This window comes from Nicotiana tabacum, chromosome 22, assembly GCF_000715075.1.
Source record: "Nicotiana tabacum cultivar K326 chromosome 22, ASM71507v2, whole genome shotgun sequence".
Taxonomy (NCBI): domain Eukaryota; kingdom Viridiplantae; phylum Streptophyta; class Magnoliopsida; order Solanales; family Solanaceae; genus Nicotiana; species Nicotiana tabacum.
In genome coordinates this window covers 220,921,708-220,942,104 of record NC_134101.1, presented here as the reverse complement: position 1 = coordinate 220,942,104, position 20,397 = coordinate 220,921,708, and the positions used below count along the sequence as shown (strand labels likewise).

General features: G+C 35.9%; 1 long non-coding RNA gene across 1 annotated transcript; it reads left to right on the top strand.

Moving 5' to 3' along the window:
- The first annotated feature begins 14,528 nt into the window (after positions 1–14,528).
- LOC142176432 (uncharacterized) lies at positions 14,529–18,662 on the top strand. The gene is made up of 2 exons (XR_012705047.1): positions 14,529–15,165; positions 18,345–18,662. It is a non-coding gene; the product is annotated as an uncharacterized LOC142176432 (long non-coding RNA).
- Positions 18,663–20,397: the final 1,735 nt, after the last annotated feature.

The following is a 20,397-nucleotide window of genomic DNA, read 5'->3' as shown; positions in this document are numbered from 1 at the left end:
TTTTTTTTATACTATGTTACACTATGCACACTATGACCGAGTCGTGAAGCGCCTACGTATCCTCTTTGAGGAATCAGGTCAAACGTAGTTCCCAATTCCTTTTTTTCCACTTATTTATTATTTTCTTTTCTTTTCTTTCTCTTTCTCATTTCTCCTTTCTCCTTTCTCCTTTCTCTTTTGTTGTTTTGTTGTTTATGTTGTTTTCTTTTCCCTTTTGTTTTCTTTTTCTTTATTTTCCATGCTTCTGTTTTCTAGTCTTTGCTACTGATTCAGAACGAGGGGTACGAAAGAAAACCAATAAGGGTCAAGAGGGTTAACAAAGGATAAAGTGTTTAGATAGCAGAATAAAATGCCTTCGTCATTACAATCTTCAAAACATGCCAAGCACAAACAACACAATTAAATACTCGCCACATCTTCTGATTGTGTTGGACTTGATAACCATATCCACACATTCGCCTTTTCATTTGTCATTTTTGAAGCACATTTGGGCAATACTCTCACTTTCGTTACCGTGCACGACCCTCTTGGCAATATGGCTAACTTGCTTTTATGGTTTTTCTTTATGTTTTACTTGCCCCAGTTTCACGTAGCTCGGGCTTCAAATGATCTCAAGCTGTTCTTATTTCCCTTAAGTGTCTCGATCATCTCCCAATGGCTTTTATAATTAACTCTTAAGATTAGGCCCAAACTGTGTGTGCATGTCATGTCACTAGAATTGGCGTTTGAACAAGGACAAAACAAAAGGATAAAAAGAACTAAACAAAGAAGATGGCTGGAGGTAACAAAAGACCGGAATTTGCATTAGACAAGCGGTGAAATGGTTCGTATAACGAAACAAGCAAAACAACTAGGGTACAACCCTAAAACAAATCCTAGACAACACTAAACAAACCACTATGACAAAATGGAAGGATAAGAGGGTCTGACACAAGACAATGTCTGGATTACAACCCTGCAAATAACCCGGACAACAAAAATGATAACAAAATAAACCACCAAAACTCCTCCCTGACCAACCAAGAAAGGAGCGTCTTTCCCAATTGCTAAGCTCAGCATCTTAGCCACTGAATTCGACATCAACATTACTGGGACCTCCACCAGCTTCCATCTAATTGTTCTTAACAAATTGCTTTTGGGTTCCCTTTGCGGGCTCGTTCTTAAGAGCCACCTCTGATAGCACTAAGAACTCTGCAACGCGTGGACCTCCGAGGATCTCAGAAAACTTCTCATATTCCTTTTCAAAATAAGTCATATTCGACATATGCATCTCATTACCCATAGGCGACGGACTTTGGCTAGTGTCTGTTGCATCTGGATTTTGCATAACAATGTCACCTGCATCAATAAGCTTCTGAATTGCTTTCTTCAGCTTCCAACACTTCTCTGTGTCATGCCCCGGGGCATCTGAGCAATATGTGCACCTTCGATAACAATCAAACTTCTTTGACAAAGGGTTTGACATTTTTATACGAATCGGCTTCAGCATGTCCAATTGCTTTAACCTTTGGAACAAACTGGCATATGATCCTCCAACAGGGGTGAAAGCCTTTTCTTTCTTCAACAACCTCTCATTCTTAAATGCTTGATTGGGCCGGAAACCTGATCCAGAGGGCTTTCGGTAGGCTTGTGAGGGTGGATAGGAATTTTGTGGAGCTGGGTACTGGGAAAGTGAAGCATGTTTTTGGGAATCCCGTGAAGAGAAGTAGCGTTGGGGAGGGTAGTAGTGTTGGTAGGATATAGTTGAACGACGAGTGATGGAGCTACTCGGGTGGCTGGAAAAGCTGTTATAAGTGGGTTGATATGGAGAGTATGGGGGATCATCTGTTATTATGTTAGGTGCTTGGGCAAGGATAGAGTTCAAGAAGCTAGGCAGTGGCGGGGGTGGTGCTTTCCCAGTCATCCATGCCTGATACATGGCTGCCACATGCTGTCTCAACATTTTTACTTCTTCTACCAACCCGTAGTCCTGTTCAACCAACCGATTTCGGGCATCGGTACCAACCCACTCAGTTCTGTTGTTCTCTGCCATTGTCTTTTGCCTTTGTGTTGCAGGGAAGCGTTACTTTCAGGACCACAACCAACCACTTTTCTAAAGATTGAAAAAGAACAAAAATGAGAGCAACCGGTTAGCGTTAGGGTTTTTAATAGATAGGAAAAACATACATTGAGGATGCAATGCAGCTAGGCAGTTAACCCTCTCTATCATGTATTTGCTTCAGTTACGTGCGTCCTTCCGGCTTCTTGTAATCGTGCTCCCTTTTTAAAAAAAAAAATCTTTTTAGTGATGGTCGAATCTTATGTGGATTGCCTACGTATCATGTCCCCGCATGAATCAGACCGGGCGTAGTTCTGCCACATAAAAGGTAAACAAGAATAAAACATTTTTGGAATCACTTAAAGACGAACAACAGACTCGAAAGTCAAATGGCCCACATACTCTAATCAAAAGAAATACAAACTCAAGAAAAATAAAATGACAGATACCTTCCCCTATATGCCGATTTTAACCAAACGGCTGTTTTTGCAAACGTGGCCCCTTCCCAATTTCACATGAATTTTCAGGCCGGGAAGATTATTTTATGACACTTCACAAACTTGTCCGTTCTTTTACGAAAATAGCCTTTTGACAACTAAAAGATACTCTAAGGCTATCTCGGCAAGAACGGTTTAAGACACCGCCGAAGCTGGCTCGGCTTATTTTGACCAAAAATCTAAACGGTTCTTGACCACTAAATCTTTTTCTTATTATTTTTTAAATTAAAATAAAAGACCAGGCTTTGCCAACGCGACCTTTCAGCACCTCGGGGACGAAGATTTTAAGGCTGCGTTAGCTAACCGACCAAAATCCTAAAAACATGACCAAAGGTGGCCGTTTATGCAAAGTAAGCCTGCTGGTGTCCTTTTTGGGAACATTCGGCTATTTTGACAAAAACAGCATCACCCAACTCTATGAAAAATTAAAATTTTTGACATTTTTTTGGCTATTTTTGTAAAAGAGAAGGTTGGACCCGAAGAGGGCTGCCTACGTATCTCACATCCTATGAGAATCAAACCGGCGTAGTTCGGGCCTCTCAGCAATAAAGGAAATAAACTAACTTTTTTTTTTCGAATAAAATACTTACAAAGAAGAAAGAAAATATTTTTGGATTTCGATTTGTTTTTTTTTTAAAAAAGAAAAGAAAAACTTTTGAAAAGAAAGACGTCTAAAGAAATATTTTTTGAATTTTAACTTCTTTTTTTTTTTTGGAAATTTCGAAAGAAAAACTTCTAAAGAAGAAAGGAAATATTTTTCGGCTATTACTCTGAATTTATGAAAGAAATACTACAAAAGAAAAGAAAAAATATTTTTGAATCTTGAATTTTCTTTTGAATTTTTAAACAAATATTTTTGGATTTTGAGAGAGATTAAAACGAAATATTTTTGTATTATATATTTTTTTAAATTGAGGTCTAAAAGAAAGACTTTCTAAAGATGCGAGTAATGAAAAATATTTTTGGATTTTTTGAATATGGTGGGCCGGAACCGAAGAGGTATGCCAACGTATCTCACATCTTGTGAGAATCAGACCCGCGTAGTTCGGGACACGACAATAAACTAATTCTGACAACAAGACTTGTTTAAACAAATTACCCTAAAAAAACATTTTTTTTTCACAAAATTTTGGCAGAGTTCGCCGGTAACTCAGAATTATCTTTCTACACTACTATTTTTTTCTCTTTTTCACAATTTTTCAAAAATTCCCGATTTTAGAAGCCGATCAGCATGCAGATCTGAAGCAAATAAATGTGCAAAACAAACAAGATGCAGGAGTATGGTCTTTTTTCATTTCAGGTTGCTTGTCCTAGACGGACTCAACCCCAGTGTTGAGTCCCCTAAGTCAAATGCAACATGATGCAAATAAACGTTCCTACTAGGGATCCAGCATGAAGTCAAGTTATTCTAGGTTCAACCTGGGTATATGTTCTAGACAGTGTACCTGAGCGGACAACTCGAGTTGAGGAAGGAGCTCCTTTCCGAGAACCAAAAGGTCAGTCGGCTTAGAAACTTTCCGAGCCTCTTTTATTTCAGGGAATGACACTAACAAAATAGGGAGTCTCAACCAGTAATCACATCCCCGGAGGTGAGAAGAGAAGGTTTCGGCACAGTTTATATGTACAGTTCAAATAATATCAAAGCGGTAGAAAGCATCATTTTGCACTTTAAAGCTCAATCACATGATAAAGCCAAATACAACAATTATTCTAAGCTCGAATTTCTAAACCTGAACCAGTGGTTCTGGGTAAAGTCCCCAGCAGAGTCGCCAGAGCTGTCACACCTCCTTTTTCGCCCGCGCCGCCGCAAAGGGGCGCGAAAGGGAGTTTTTTACAATTAAAGGACTATCGAAACGGGATTTATTTATTTATTTATTTCAGAGTCTCCACTTGGGAGATTTATGGTGTCCCAAGTCACCGGTTTTAATCCCGAATCGAAGAAAAGAATGACTCTGTATTACAGTCCGCAAATCAGAAATCCGGATAAGGAATTCTGTTAACCCGGAAAAGGTGTTAGGCATTCCCGAGTTCCGTGGTTCTAGCACGGTCGCTCAACTGTCGTATTTAGCTTAATTATCTGATTTTATAAAATTATGAACTTATGTGCAAACTTTAAACTCTTTACCGCTTTTATTATTATTATTTTAACAGAGAATTACAACATTGTGAAAAACGTATCTCGAACCACGTCACATCAATGTACCCGTGGTTATTGACACATTTCGACTCTGTTGAGATTTGGATTTGGGTCACATAAATGTGCACCCGAGTTTAAGAAAGTAAATTATTAAAGGCGCGCCTAAAGCGACTAGCGTATCATTATTTTGGATAAGGCCGTGAAATTTGCTAAACGGCCGATCCCGAAGTCTATACAATTATGAACCAATTATTGAGGGCCCCGCAACTTGTGCGTTTTATTGGGCGAGGCTCATCTCGTTCATTTTAAAAGGATAATCCTAAAGTGACTACATTTTTTCTTTTTAAGTTCGTCTCTAAAAAAAAGAAAAATTCTAATTAATTACATGCTTGAAAAGGCCGCTACTTATTTGTCGGATTAAGACAAATGCAAACTGAAAATTGCAATCGAGACAAAGGGAGATTGTTTCATGCCTTATTCTATAATTGAATATTACTAAAATTGAAATTATAAATAGAATACGGAATTTACAAATAATATTACCAAAATAAACTAATTATCCTCTAACTAATTTAGACCCACATTGTTAGATGAATTGAACCATTGGAATTAATTGTTTACAACTATTTGAAACTGGAATTAACCTTAATCACTAATGGTTATTCGAAAGTTTGTTAAACTTAATCGTTAACTCGTCTTGTTTGAACTCAACTCATGCCTATTGGATTAATGATCTTAGCAATTACTACTACGATCCTAACTTAAAATACAGTGGGCCTACTGATTCTACGAAATTACTGGCCATTTTTTTTATTCTGCCTAATATTTACAGATCTCCATTACTAACATGATTAAAAATTCACAAGCTTTGACTCATTTCTATTCCGGTTTGCATGAATTCAGAGTTACACTTCACTAATTAAACTAAATCAAAATAATCTCCAGTAATGACTATCTATCAATTCATGTACCCATAGGTATATAGAAAACAGTTCAAACTACTTAGAATAGTTCTAAGTACAGTCCAATTTTCAGTATAGTTGTACAATGTAAATACATGTCTAAGATGAACATAAACATATACAATATTTCCTAATGTACATTCTAATACATTAATTGAACACATTTTAATAAGCAATCTGTTAAGCCTTTTAATTCAGCATTTTTGCAGTTTGAAGTCACATCAGTACTAATCTCAGAAATGTGTACCTAGAAAGGGACCACAAGGAAAAGGAAGAAAAGGATCAGCATGAGCAGTAGCAACAACACAGCAACAACAACAGTAACGGAAACAGAACAACAACAGTAACAGTGTTTAATAAAACCAGCAGAATTCCAGCAACACCCCAATGAAACAATAACAAATAACCAACCAAACTCAAGGAACTAACCAAATGAATGTCCAGAAACACCAACATCAATCAACGGGCAGAAACAAAGTGAACCAGGAATGCAATAGGACAATCGATTTCTGACTCTTTGTCTTTCAGACTCTTGAGGAAAGAAACTCAAAACTTCAATTCAACAAAAAAACAACACTAATTCTGATTTTCAGTAGTCAAAGCAAGACCTCACTCTTTCTTCTTTTCGATTTTTTTTTAAAATGAATTCTCCCTCTGTATATCCAGTTTATCCAGAGTGTATATCGGATATATACTACTCCCTCTTTAGATTTCCTGAATGTTTTTTCTTTTCCTAAAAATCTCCAATTCTCTCTTAATGTTCAGAAAATTCCCAATTCTCCCTTAATGTGCAGAAAATTCCCTCCCTTGACTTGTGTCCACCTCTTCTTATTTATAGCCAAACTTGAAGCATTTAAATTAAATCACACCATCTTCTCCCCATCCCCCTTTTGAATCCCACTACTTAATGTTTTGTCCCCCACTAGATTAAACAAATATATTAGTTCACACTACCACATATCTTTTCTTTATTTAATTCCCTTATTGCCCCACTGCCGCATGCTTTGTCCCCCACTATATTAAATAATGTATTAATTCCCGCTACCACTTGTCTTGTCCCCCATTACGTATTATTTTATGTATTATTTTAATATATTAGCGCTTAGTGGACAGAACACTCAAATTAATCAATTACTAAAACTTAAAATTTCGAAAATGCCCCTGAAACTACTGAAATTATCATTCTACCCCTGAAAATACTGTAATTTACCATTCTACCCTCATCCCTTTCAATCTGTACTAGAACCATATCAGCTATAACCAATTCACCTAATCAATGATCTAATTAACAAACAAACTCTGAATAAACAAACTCGCCAAACAAACTCCTAATCTACAACATTCATGAATTAACAACAAAGTTAGATTCATATCAACAAACTTATCAGGACAAACAAGTAGATTTAAATCACTAAACTCAACATCAGTTGAACTCAAACTAAATCAAACAACATCATAACCAAGATGAATGATTCATACTAAATCAAAAACTAAAGACCAACACATAAACATTCACATTAAATCACTTGATGAAAAACTAACGAACTTCAAACAAAAAAATGAACACGAATTAAATCCAACAATATTACAACAAAGACCTGGATTCGAATTCAAACCAACCTATCGGAACACAAACATAATCATAGAAAGAAGAAAAGGAGCGGAAAATGAATTTACTGAATGAAAACTAAAAGAAAAGAGAACGGAAACCTACTAGTTTGAAGTCCGGGTTCGAATGGAACCTTGACGAACTGCCTCGACGTATGACTGAGCATGAACTCAACGTGCTGCCTGGAGATGGAGTTGCTGACGAAGAAGAAGCAGCAGCAACAGTAGCAGAGTTGCTTGTCGTGAGGGAGCTGGTGGTTTGGCGATGGTTTTTCCGGTGACTTGGGGTGTTGAAGACGTGACAGTGGAGCTGGCGTTTGGAGTTGTTTCACGGATGCTGTTCGTCGTGGGTATGGGTGGTCGACTGAAGGAGCTGCTGGTCGTCAGCTGGACGTTCATGGGAGCAGCAGCAGCCATGGGAGCTGACTGGAGCTCGCAACTGGAGGGTCAGCTGGTTGTTCATGGTGGTTCGTCCATGGCTGGAGTTCGACAACGAAGCAGAAGAGGTAGCAGCCATGGCGACTGGCTGGAGCTCGACGGACTGTGGTTGTTTAGGACGAGGGGTCGTTTAGCGGATCGTCGTTTGGGATAATGGGGATGGGGTGTTGTTCGTCGTGGGCTGGTGCTGTGTGTGGCAGGTGTGGCTGGTCCGTCGTGGTGAAGATGGTGGTGGTTTGGGCAGCCATGGGACGTGAGGGGGAAGGGGTGGTTTGGGTAAGATGAATAGGAGAGGGGGCGGGTGGTTTTAGGGTTTTGGGGTTAGGAAAATAAAAATATGAAAATGGGGGGTCGTGATTCATTTGGGTTATAGGGCAGACTGGGTCGGGTCGACCCGGTGGGGGTTATTTGGTTTGGGCCTGGTTGATTTAAATTAAAAGGTGGCCCAATCCGATTTTCTTCTTATTTCCATTGCTTCTATTTCTTCTTCTTTTATTTTTCTTAGACTAAAACTAAATTCTAAAAACCCTAAATTATCTTATAGAACTAAATTAATATATAAAAATGCAAATTAATAACAATTAACACACAATTAAATAGCAATTACGATAAAATCACACAATTTGGACATTAAAACAAACTTAATTGCTCCTAATTATAGAATTAAATCCTAAATGCAAATGCAACATATTTTTTGTATTTTGTTTTTTTATTAATTTAACAAATAAACATGCACGGACAAATATAAATAATTATCCAAAAATTCCACGAAAATTCTCAAAATTGCACACAAAGAAAAAATTGTTTTATTTTGAATTTTTGGGAGTATTTCTCACATAGGGCAAAAATCACGTGCTTACAATAACCATCATTTTGAAAACCATCACATGCATAATCAAATTGCTCAAAATTCCCTTGGTTTTGTTGCCATCTTTGCCTTCTCTTGTTGACAAGCATATTAACACCCACAATGGCATTCACTTGGCGAGGATTTTGGACTTGTTGTAACTGTGCCTTAGCCAATTGATTCATAGTAGTTGTCAACTTCGCTATAGCTTGCCCATGGTCATGTAATTCCTTGTGCAAATGAATAACCATAGGGTCACCTTGAGGCACATTGGCCCTACTTTGCCATGCAGAAGAAGTGTCAGCCATCTCATCAAGCACATAAGATGCCTCATCATATGATAGCTTCATAAAGTTGCCCCCGGAAAGTTGGTTCACTATGCATTGACTTGTTGTATTGATGCCCCGGTAGAAAGTTTGTTGGATCATAGTGTCGGTCATATCATTATTGGGGCATTCCTTCACCATCGTTCTATACCTCTCCCAAATCTCATGCAAAGGTTCCGTGGGCTCTTGCTTGAAATCCAGTATCTCATCCCGAAGTGCCTCCATATGCCCGGGTGAAAAGAATTTAGAAATGAATTTATCCACCAACTCATCTCAAGTTGTGATGGAATGGTTGGGGAGTCTCTCGAGCCCGTCTAATGCCTTCCCCCGAAGTGAGAACGGGAAAAGTTTCAATCTCAGCGCATCCTCGGACACATTCGTCTGTTTTCTCCCCCAGCATGTATCCACGAACCCCTTGAGATGTTTGTAGGCATTTTGATCCATAGCGCCCGTGAAGTACCCACGATGCTCAAGTAAGGTCAACATCACATTGGTTATCTGAAAGTTTCCCGCCTAGATTCTGGGTGGGACAATAGCACTTGCATAACCCTGGTTCAAAATTACTCTAGGAGCCACTCTTGTAGGTGGCGGAAGAGGGTCTGGAATATTGTCATTTAGATTAGCATTGGCATTTCGGCCTCTACATTGTCCTTGAGGTGCAATAGGCACCTCATCTTGCTCTAGATCATCTACCTCCTCCCCCGCTATCATGTTTCCAAGAGGGTCATTAGCGTTGTTTAAAGCCATCTTGGTACCTGAGTAATGACGCAAACAAGTAAGTAACAAAGAAGGAAAGAAGAACAATACACAAAACTAACTAAATAGATATCCAAAACCGTTAGTTCCCCGGCAGTGGCGCCAAAAAGTGATCGCAGCCTACTCCGCATCACTATTAAGTAGCGAGAGAGGGTCGCAATAGATTTTACCCGATTTTGGGTCGGGATCGATTTCCACAGAGAGCTAGAAAGGGAGTTGAGTATCTATTTAGGTTGGGATTGCGTATTGGTTCCAAATTGCACTTCTCATAATTTTTGGGGTTTTCTTTTATAATTCTAATTTCAACAAACTACAAATTGTAAATTAAGCTAAGAGCTAAATGCTATGGGTTGTTCAAATATTCTAAAAGCACTAGGGTAGTGGCATCCACCTAGGTGGTCAATTGACAGGTACTAGAAACTAAGGCTCTATTGATATGATTGGGGAGTATGTTACAACCGTTGCTCTATTCTACCCACTCTACCCCTCTCGGTGGTTCAAGTGATTTTGCCCAATTTACTTTTTCAAGACCAATGGGTATGCCAATTTGCTCAAGTAACATAGGGTTCAAGTCGGGTATTACTCTCTCGAGGTTTAACTCTTTAATTGGGACTATCAATTCTCTTGAGTCCATCCCAATTCATTGTTGGATCAATTTCGGAGACTTAGGCTCTATTTCTCAAGAAGAGCCCAAGTCAACTTAGCACAAACTAGTGTTTGCAACCACTAATTCTGTAATTAAACCATGAAATTGACCCAAATAACAAATACCCATAATCAATCTAACCCTAAATTGCAACACCTATCAACTGCCCACACTAGGGTTGAGCCACAACCCTAGCTAATGGGTCTAGCTACTCATGCTTGAAGAGAAGAACAGAGAAATAGATGAAGATGAACACATATTAATTAATTACTGAACTAAATACAAAGATTCAATGATTAAAACAAAGTAAAAGTGCCCAAAATGGCTAAGAAATATCGTCTCACGAGCGCAGCTACAGTATTCTCATGTCTGATAATATCTGATGCCCTAAAAATGGAAAAAGGTTCTATTTATACTAAGCTGGAAAAACTGGACAAAAATGCCCCTGTGGGGTCAGTGCGGACCGCATAAAATGGTGTGCGGCCTCACTAGGCTCTTGACTTCGCAAATTTAACTCTCTGAACCCAGGCTCCGCGGACCGCACAGAATGGACTGCAGCCGCGAAGGCTTCTAATGCGGTCCGCACAAAAATAATTGCAGACCGTACAGGCTTGAACCTCTGAACTTGGCATCTCTCTGAACCTCAACTCAGCGGACCGCACATAATGGCAGTGAAGCCGCGGAGGTCCACCGCGGACTGCACAAAGTGTAGTGCGGCCGCATTGCCTTAATGCCTGAATTGCTAAGTCTCTGAACCTCTCTAGTGCGGACCGCACAAAGTGTAGTGTGACCGCACTAGGCCTGCTTCTCCTGAGCTTGTCTTGTCTTTGGTACTTGTGCAAGTTTCACTCCTTTTGAGCTGATCTTTGACATCTTGTCACTTTGATGCTCAAACCTGCAATCAAGCACAACTTATGAGCCTTTTGGGACTATTTTGTATGAATTTATAATCAAAGGGTAAGCAAGAAGGAGCATAAAATGCGTCAAAATCCCTAGTTATCATCGGCCGCCCCACCTCTTCCCGCCTTCCTCGTCCTTCCGCCGCTACTTCTGCCGTTCACCTCGGTCAAGCCTAGGGTTTACACGAGTTCTAGTAGATCAACAACAGTAGTATTTACGTTGAAAAGGAAATATACAACAACAATAGTGTTACACGAGTTCTAGTAGATCAATTCAGCCCAACTCGGTCAAACCTAGGGTTTTCCATTCTTTTCATTTGTTCTAATGAGTTATAGGGATATTCGGTGAAGAGAAATAGAGAGAGAAAGGCAAAAGAGTTGAGGTTTTTTTGTCGATGGTGGATTCGCCGGAAATTAGGGTTTGTTCTTGAACAAAGACGACGGAGTTTGGGGCTGAGCAACTTGATTTTCTGTTAATATATTTCAATGTATTTTCAACGTATCACGCTGTATTTTTCATGTATTTCATTGTATTCATTGTCTTTTTCTTTATTGTAATTCAATGTAACTCGTTGTATTTCATTGTATTCACTATCTTTTTTTCATTGTATTTCATTGTATCCCACTGTATTCTATGTATTTCATTGTATTCACTGTCTCGCTATATGCCATGAATGTATTCATATGTTTTTTTAATTAATATAATTTATGTATTCAGATGTATTATATAATTTTTTGAAGATTGCTATATTTTTGGGATATTTTTCGGTTGAGAATCTTTTTTATAACCGAGAATACAAAATTTGTGTGTTGTAATTGAGTTTGTTGAGTTGTATTAGGAGTCTATTATGTTAACTGATTCACTTTCCGTTTAAAAACAGTGTAATCCCCTGTTTCATGCCGTGAATACAGTCGAATACAATAATCTATCCAGTTGTAATCCCATGTTTCACGCCATGAATATAGTCGAATACACTCGAATCAACAACTGATTAGTTGGACTTCCCTGATTCACGCCTATTTTTGTTACTGTATTCATGAATACAATAGCTTAAATACATCAAATACATCTTATAACAACAGAAAAGATATCTACAATCCGTAAAATAGTAAATGATATCTATATATAGCTAATTACCACTAAAAGATAGTGCTTTATGAAAATTTCTCTAATATTAATAATTTGTTGTTTCTCCTTAATCAAAGTTGAGCAATTTTATCCTCCATTAAACTTTTGCCGTAGTGTTACCCCTGCTATTAGGGAAAATAATTTGTCTTTATTTTTTATCTCTAACAGAGTTCCACGCTTATATGTACTTTAAATCGTCTTCAAAAAAAGAGGTAATTATGAACCTTATTTCTCAAAGAAATTGAAGGAGTGAGGTTCATCAATTTTATGTTGGAGACCATTAACAATAAGGACGAATATGAGCAAATTTTCTAACAAGAAAAAAGTGGACCACAAGTATAACGAAAGATAAATTAAACAAAAAAAATTGTATAGCAGTTTTTAGAATAATATATATTTATGTGTGTTTTAAGTACAAAAATATGAATTTTATATACTTTGTGACTATTGAATGTAAATCGTATCGGTCGCGCACCAAGAGTGGTCTTTTCCTAATTAATATATTAAACCTTTTGTCATGAAATTATAGAAGCAACAAACTAAAAGAAGTCTTTGAAAGTCATCTAGACATTGACTAAAGAATTAAGCTGTACACAATCGCCCCTTTGGTGTTTACGTGGCAGGAATATGAAAGCTCAGTGCGTTTACTCATAATCTTATTAATCTCAATACAAAAGATAGATAGCAACAATCGTATTTATTAGCGACAAAACTCACTTTATTAGAAAGTAAAAAATATATTTCTATTTGATTTTGATAACAAAACCTATTTAAACATAAATTTTAAAACAAAAAAAAATTCTAAATAATTTAAAATTACTAATTTTGGTTTAGTTCCAACATTACCTCCATTAAATCAAGATCTTCTAATTGATCAAGCTTATAGAAGTCAACTTTCTTAGACTATTACTAATCATCTTAAAAATATGTAGCATCAACAACTGTCTGTTTTAGTCAATTTCATCTTCTCTTCAACATGGCTCATTAACTTCTTGACTTTCTGGTCCATTTCGATAGCCTTAAATTCTTATAAACCAATCACATCTACTACTTGCAACCAAATCATCCCCTTGATAGTCTGGTCCGAGTCAAAAGTCAAGAAGACTAAACCAATTACGAGATCATTTTACAAGGTTAAATGGATCGTATTGCCGACCAACACGACCCATTTGAAAGGTCTAAATACACCACGTCAAAGCAGAATAACAAATTTCATAAAAATCTTTATTTTTGTTATAAAATAAAGACTGTAAAGTAAAGACAAGTATATAGAGATACAGATGTATTATTCAACTTTCAAATTGATGTACATAATGAACTGAAATCTCCTCTATTTATAGAAGAAAGGAAGTTGTTGTGTAAGCTGCTGTGTAAGTTGCTTGTAAACTGCTACTGCAAACTGCTATGTAAGCTGCTTGTAAGCTGTTACTGCAAGCTGCTGTGTAAGCTTCTTGTAAGTTGCTTGTAAGCTGCTACTGTACCAGATATAGCTAATCTTCTGCCGGTACCAGATATAGATAATCTTCTGCCAAAGGTAATATTTATCCATAATGGAGTACCGAAATGATAAACTTCTTCGGGAAGTTTATTTTCAATCGAATGATAAATAGATAACCATATTTACGGCGGAGTCCCATATGGATAAGCTTCTTCAGGAAGCTTATTTACAACGGAGTACTAAATGAACATTCATAATATATATATAACACTCCCCCTTGGATGTTCATTAACAGATAATGTGTCTCATTAAAACCTTACTAGGAAAAAATCTCGTGGAAAAAATCCTAGTGAAGAAAAAAGAGTACACATATTTCGTAATACGCATTGCTAGGTGCCTCATTAAAAACCTGTAAGGAAAACCCTGTGGGAAAAAAACCTTAGTAAGGAAAAAGAATGCATCGTGTATTTTACTCCCCCTGATAAAAACTTTATTTCAAATATTTGATTCTCTGCATTCCAATCTTGTGTTGACATTCAACATTGTCCCACTTTTCTTCTAATTAATTTTCTTGCGCTTCCTAGTTAGTAATACTCTAATAGTATATTATTAGCTATTTTATGATTATTTATTATTATTATGTCCAAATTATTTAGACAAGAAAGTTAAGGAAATAAAAAGAAGAAATGATTGAATTTTACGAAATCAAAGTCCAAAATCTACCTAAACTTGGCCCATTTGGCGCCAAGAAATAGCCCAAATCTATAATGATGAACCCATAAATTAAGCCTAATCAGCCAAGATAAATAAGTCTAAAACCCATGAAATTCTCTAGAACTTTAATCATAGCCCTTTATTCTTGATCCAACGTTTGACATTTCATTTTTCTTTTAAACCCTAGAGGCAAAGTAGGTCGTCTCTAATCTCAAAGGCAACAGGCTTTTCCTTCCATTTTTGCACTAGAACTTTCTCTTGTTTTAGCCATGGACAGTGTGTCCCTCCTATTTCAGCAAAGTCTCCTCTTTTCTTTTATGTATTCAAATCTCTTACTGAAAAGCAAAATTTTTTATATCAAATGTTGACCAAATCACTGTAACTCTGAAGCAAAAGGACGATTTGTTTGATCTCCTTTCTGCCCTATTTTGGAATGATCTCAAACGGGCATTTCAAATTTCATACGACTCTTTCAATTCCCGCTTATGGAACCCTAGATCTGTGTTTTTGGCCTATAAATAGCTCTCTTAGTCTCATCCGAAAATCCATTCTGGAATCTCCTCAAAAAAACCAAGTTTTATTATCTGAAAATCCCTTGACTAAGCTATTCGTTTGATGTTGACCATCATCTTTAAAAGATCCTAGTGTTATTAAATCTCTGTTGGTTTCGATCGTATCAAAAGGGAGTGGATCTGAAGCCTCAAAGCTCAAGTTCACAGCCTCCAAAAAGGTTAGATCTAAATCAAACTTCTATTACTTTGCTCGTTTAAATTTTTTGCTGTGTTTGAAGTGTTTATTTTTTAGTCAGGCCTTAGAAATACATGTCTAACCTTATGATGCTAAGGTCTGCCAAAATTCGTTCATCATGTTTGCTAAAAGTAATTGGATAACGTTAATGATTACTAGCTCGTTAAAATACCCTTTTCCTCTGTTTATGTCCGCTTATGTGTTATATACTTGTCCATAATTTAAATCTCTTTTATAGTGTTAGTTTAACTTCATAATAATAAAAATGAGATTTATAGCTAGGTGTTCTTTTTCCATAGAAATCATGACTTAGCAAAAATACTTCGTATGTTGAAACTTTGAGATGCTAATATACTTTGTGTAGTTGTATTATTCTCTTTCATATTCTAAGGACAATGTAGAGTGTATGACCTAAGAGCTTTCAGGGCTTAGGTACCATGCCTTAGGGATAAAGCTTATTGCTATAATTCAGTAAAAATACAATATGAACCTCTCGTATGTTAGTATAATACAAGCTTATTCCACTCTTGATTTAGGAAATCATACCTATAAGGTAGAAAGAATATATTGTAGTTAGATTAAAATGACATGTGTTCTTGCCTTCCTCGATTACATGAGTATATATTTGACTTCCGATATCGCCTTGTTGGATACCATATCTAGTAAAATTACAAAATTCGGGATCTCCATATTACCTAGTGAAATTGATTTCATGAATTTATGTAAGATTGTCTATTGCCCTATGTCTTCTACATGGTGTAATGATATGTGAATATAGGTTTATTTCACTTCCATATTATCTTTGTAGAAAACATGCTTTAATATTCTTCCATAGGGATTACTAGTTTTTTTTCTTTAAAGAATGGTAAGAAGTATAGTACTGGTTCTAGTTAATTTAAGCCATTGTGATGAAATGTGAGTACTTAAGTAGATTTATTTAGACTTGGCAAATAGACAAGAATCAGTTTGTAGTCTTTGATGGTGCAGTCGTATTTTTTTATTTTTCTTGTACGTTTTCTTCTAAAGATTGTATTATCATTGCTAATGTCTTCGTTTCTATTATCTCTTTGTTTTGCGTGAACACTTTGGAGCAAAATGGGATCTTAATGCAAGACCCTGCCAACCATGGAGCCATTGCATATTCCCTTTACGTTATTTCTCTTGCACTGTACAAGAGCAGTGGAGAACATAGTTGGATATTGGATTATCAAATAGATTATTATTATTATTAATAATTATTCTATTTTAGCTACTCGTTTCCTTTACTGATTGTTGTTTTTTGATTAACTGCTTGGTTTCTAGTTAACAAAATGACTTACATAGGATTAATGACTTAGTCTTATTATTTGAAGACTTCCACTTTAGTTAGTAATGGGCATACTTTTATCCTTTAATATGATATCTACCTTTAGAAGATGTGAATTCCTTTTCCTTTTTATGTAAGAACCCGTAAAGATGGATTTTGGAACTGTTAGATTAAGGTTGTTTACGGTTCAATATAATTTAAAGCATCAAATATTTTTATTTCAACTATCACCATTCCAACTTCTAGAACTTAAATTTTACTTGCACTTTAACATATTTTTTATTTTAATTAACCTAAGTCCGGTTGGTAAACCATTTTAATATGAATTTTAAAGAGTGCCTTACACGTTCTCTTAAAGATTAATTGAATCCTTACATTAGAATCTCTAATGTTTAGTAGACCTTATAGAGTTAATAGTTGATAATTTAGGTGCCCTAACTCATATTTTAATATAGTTAGGTGGCGGCTCTTTAGTTAATAATAAATAATCACCAATATGTTATACTCTAATTTAAACAGGTTAAAATGGAGTATAACTTCTTGTATACCATCTTCTCAAAAGTTGAAGTTGTAGAGAGTATTATCCACCACTATTTCAGATCGATTTAAATTAATCCCATCAAACCAAGAAGATGTTGCAAGTCATTTCATTGAGTTACTTGCAACTTGCCTGCATCAGTTGCTTGTAGATAAACTTCAATGGAGTATTAAATGGATAATCTTCTTCAGGAAGATTATCTATAGCTAAGTAATAAATGGACATCAATAATAATATTTTCGTAATACTCCCTCTTGGATGTTCATTATTATGTGCCTCGTTAAAACCTTACTAGGAAAAACCCCGTGGGAAAAAATCTTAGTCAAGGGAAAAGAGTATACTAATAATATATATTGCATGCTGCCTCATTAAAAATCTTATCAGGAAAAATCCAGTGGGAAAAAACCTGAGCAAGGAAAAAAGAGTACAGTGCATACTTTACTCCCCCTGATAGAGACGTTGTTTCAAATATCCAAGTCTCTGTGTAGGAGAAGAGCTATATCTTGCTAGTAAATTAACAAAAATGTTATGTCAGTCCTTATAGCATTAGCAAGATATATTAGTGCACCAATTGCACTGAGACAGGGTATTTCGGAACCAAGGAGTTCCTCATCCTTTTCTGGAGGTCGGAACAAATGCTTGTTCACTTCAAGTGATCGAACAACCATTGATGTACTTAATGGGTGTGCTTTGTCCATGTAAATGTGTTTTAAGACTCTTTCTGTATAGGCAAATTGATGGATAAAGTTTCCGTCTCCTAATGTTAATTTGCAGACCAAGACAAAGTTTTGTCTTTTCAAGATCTTTCATCTCAAATTCTTTCTTAAGATATTTAATTGCCTTTTGGCGCTCTTCTGGAGTTCCAACAATATTTATGTTATCAACATAAACATCAAGTATAACCTTTTTTAAAGCCATTTCCTTTATAAAAATATATGGACAAGTAACATGATTTATATAACTTTCTTTCAACAAATATTCACTGAGGTGATAATACCCCATACGCCTAAATTGTTTTAAACCGTACAAAGATCTTTATAATTTGATCGAGTACATTTTCTAAGACTTTGAATTATATGCTTCAAGCATTTTAAATCCTTCAAGGATCTTCATATAGACTTAATCAAATGAGTTATATGGGTTGTGCCTTGCATTTTAATGGCATGACATCTCCATGTGCCTGGACTACAGATCCAGTCCTCACAATCTTTTACAATATTGTGCACTATATTGTATCAAATATATCGTCGACGATCATTTTGTATCGGTTCCTAAGCGACATAACTTGTTGAGATCTCATCACTTTCTTTATTTTCAGGTACCTGAACTTCTTCTGGAGTTTCATGAAATGTTATGTCGTGGGCTCTTCTAGAGCTCATTTCCTCCTCATTATGATCATTTGCTCCTATCATTTTTCAAGGATTGTTACCTTTCGAACCGTTAGTCTACCACACTTCATGCGTACATTAAACTTTATCTTTCAGGGACTTTAAATTTTAATTGGAGCATTTGCAGTTGGAATATGATATTTGATTTTGGATCAGCAAATGCTTCTGGCATTTGACTTTAATTACCTTCTAAGTGAGGATCATATTAATGATAATTCGATTCATATAACATATTTTTTAGTTGTTTATTCCATCTCCCAAATGTTAGAAAAACTAACATATATCTCCAATCTTCTGTGGAAAACATATCTTTTTGCATTGTGGTAGAGAAATTAATCATATACCACACATCAAAAGATAGTAAAAATATTTGGTTTCTGATCCTAAATCAATTGTGAGGGAAGAACTTATCATATATTGTTGGTCTGATGCATATAAGTGCGGCTATATGCAATTTAAAAAATCTTAGACCAACACATGAAGCTTTGTTCTCATAAGCAATGGTTTAGCCATTAATAGGAGGTATTCAATGCTAAACTAACTTGGATATAAACCATCATTATCAAGAGAAACTGTCTTGATTTCATAATTTGAAAGTTATGCTCTTAGTTGAGAAAAGCAATTTCAAATGTCAAACTGCAGGTTGACAATAATCACACATGTAACCATCTCATATATGCATCTATAAGTGGTTCACATGATAGGTGAATAGTCCCATATTTACATTTTATATATTTTAGAATCAGGGGTCTTAGTCCCAACTTTAGCTGGTATAATCAATTTATTATGATAATAAGCAACACAGGTGAATTTTTGAAGAATCTTCTAGTTCTTCAGTATATGCTTATCTAAATTCTCAAATAGCTCATTTAAAAATGGCAAATAAAAACTTCAAGTTTATCATGGCAAGACATGTGAGATCTCTTAGTAAACTTCTAGTTTACTATGGCATAAAATTGTGCATTAGTAAACTTCTGGTTTACTATGATACATGATATAGTACAAATTGAAGAATAAGGAGGGTAACTTCTCATATACATATTATTTTACCCCCTATGATTGTGGAAACGTGAAGATTTTCAATTTTACAATCATTTGTAGTCTCAATATGATAATCAGTTATATTAGTAAACTTCGGGTTTACTACAATATATGTTTTGATCACAATCATACAATATGAATGACAAATTTGCATATAAGCTCTTCGGGAGCCTTCAATTTATTTTTCACAATCAAATATTATTCAGACACTACTTGTATCATGTGTCTTTTAGACAAACAGTTAGCTCTTCAGGAGCTTTTGTTAAATTTTGTACTACCAAATAGTGTGTGATGACCCAAAAGGTCATCACTTATTTTAAAACGAAACTTTCGTGTTCTGAGGCCTTGAAATCCTCATTTAGAGTCACCTCTATTTACGTACGCAGTCCGGGCGCGTAGCCGGAAAGCTTAAATATAAAATTTTGTGAAAAATGATAAGTTTTGACTTCGGTCAATATTTTGGGTAAACGGACCCGGATCCATGATTTGGTGGTCCCGGAGGGTCCGTAGGAAAATATGGGACTTATGCATATGCCCGGAATCAAATTCCGAGGTCCCGAGCCCGAGAAATAAATTTTTAAAGGAAATTATTTTCTGAATTTTTTTAAGGAAATTTGAAATGAAGTTTGATTAGAAAGAGATGGTATCGGGCCCGTATTTTGGTTCCGGCGCCCATGTGAGCACGTGATTTTTTCCATATGTGAAATACTCCTACAAATTAAAGAAATAGATTTTTTCCCAATTGTTTGCAATTTGTAGGATTTTCGTTAATTGTTTGCATTTCTTTGCATGTTTACTTTTATTAAAATCATGAAAAAATACCAAAGATACCATGCATTGCATTTAGATTTTGTGTTCACATTTTAGGATTAATTAATTAATTAATTGCTTTATTAAAAATAAAAATTACAAAAATAGCTCATTTTTACATTCTTAGTTTTT